The sequence below is a fragment of the Engraulis encrasicolus genome, chromosome 19, assembly GCF_034702125.1.
Source record: "Engraulis encrasicolus isolate BLACKSEA-1 chromosome 19, IST_EnEncr_1.0, whole genome shotgun sequence".
Taxonomy (NCBI): domain Eukaryota; kingdom Metazoa; phylum Chordata; class Actinopteri; order Clupeiformes; family Engraulidae; genus Engraulis; species Engraulis encrasicolus.
The window spans coordinates 29,047,574-29,049,734 of record NC_085875.1 but is presented as its reverse complement, the minus strand read 5'-3'; positions in this window follow the sequence as shown (position 1 = coordinate 29,049,734).

The following is a 2,161-nucleotide window of genomic DNA, read 5'->3' as shown; positions in this document are numbered from 1 at the left end:
TGAACAGTGCTATACAGTAAGTGGTACATATAAGATAGATAATCCTATCAAACATTTATTTAAACAAAATTGCTTCAACGACAAAGCATTTCTAATGGGCCTGGACAACATAACAATGGAGAGAGAGAGAGAGAGAGAGAGAGAGAGAGAGAGAGAGAGAGAGAGAGAGAGAGAGAGAGAGAGAGAGAGAGAGAATCTGTCACTGACTTTAAGGGCAGCGGCTCCTTTAAAGACGTATGAGCTCCTTTCAGCCAAAGCAGTCAAGCTCCATCAAGACCAAGCCCCTTTGTCCTGGGAGAATAAACGACCCTTTTTGCCAAAAAAATATCTTAAACCTGACTTTTATTCTCACAATATCAGAGGAATCGCAACTTGAAATGAATTACTTTTGCCAGACGTTTTACAACATGCGGCACACGCGGCAACCGACATGAGCAGCATAAATCGCATTTAGCTATCGAGTAGTTTGAAAGTTGGAATGTTTTGCAATTAGGCCTAGGTCATGGCATGATGCATTGTGTGAGGTGTGTGGATAGCCACCAGGCTACAGTAACTAATTGAAATGAGCATCTCCAGCATCCTCCCATGATTTTCTCATTCATTCATTCCCATCTTTATTTGCATGTATCTGCCAGGGCTTAATTGTTGGCTACAACGAGACCGTTAAAACTTGCACTCGAAAAAGACAAGGGAGAAGAGGTCTAATACTTACCTAAACACTGAACGATGCAACACATGCGTTGCGTGATAGATGAATATCTAACTTATGGGGCTACTGACTTACTGTTGAGGTAGCATAACTTCTTATGCCAGTCGTCCTTTTCTTTTTTGGTGGCGACATTATCTCTGAGGCTCATAATAAATGTCAAATTCAGAAGGAAACACGTATGCCGTTTGAGTTTAATTCCATTACGAGACAGATGCATTCACTTTTCAGCACCACCAGCGTGGACCACTGCTTCCGCCTGAGGCCGCCTGTTGCAGCCAATAGCGGCATGGATCATCATAGCTCACTAACTAGCTAATTTAAAATGTTTTTAAATTAATGCTACCACTGCATAGTATAGGCTATCGAAATATGAAACAAATCAATGTAGATTTTCGTTTAGTCATTACATCAATTAATATGGCAAAAATTGGTCAGGACTATTTTATATCCCTTGAATATTGGTTGTGACATGTCACGACCGTCCCTACCCAAATCTACGCCCATGCTTAACTGCACTACTGATGACGGCTCATCGAAGAACCTCTGGGTCTCTCCACAGTGGAAACCTCAAGGAACCAAGGAACCATTTATTTTATAACAAATTCTAAATTATAGTTTGATGTATTGTCTGGCTTTATTATATGGTGTGACGTCATCGGTCGAATGCTCCATTCATTTCAACGGGGCTCCCCAACGTTCGCACGTCTGTTATTTTTCGATAACGGACGGGTTGGTCTATAACAGACCGCTGTCAATGGCAACAAGACTTTTCACTGCTAAAGCTACTTTTCAACAAGACTCTAATCAGCTGCTGTGTGATAGACAACACCTGTTGTCCTGGCTACCTAGCTGTTGCCTAGCGGTGTTCCACAACGGCACTGTTTTGTTTTGCGCAGCAACAATCTTTTGACATTAAAAACTATAATAGACTTAACATTAAATAGGCCTAAAGAAATGTCCCCGCCATGTGTGAATCATTTAAGTATATCCATATAATAAGCGGTTAACTTTCGGCGAGTCGGTCGCTTTGTGGAATAGCAGCACTTCAGAGAGAACAAGAGCCCTCCGCTCCGCGTCGGGGTCTAAAGATTCATCAAAAAAATGGTTGATATTTGGTGATGAAAAAAAATCACTGCAATATTTGAAAAGTGTTTCGAATATGTTAGGAAGCATTTACAGTCTACAGACATTTCAAAATTAACAGTGCTATAAATTGAAGAGGCAAATACAGATAAAACTATGAAACATTTAGACTATTTAAACAAAATGACCTCAACAATTCAGCATTTATAATGGGGGAGAGAGAGAGAGAGAGAGAATCTGCCACTGACTGTTAAAAAGGGCAGCGGCTCCTTTAGAGAGGGAGGAGCTGCGCAGCAGATACAGCAAAGTCAGAGCCAGGCTACTAGATTTCTAGAGCTACTTCTAGACCCTAAAGCACTGGCCCACATC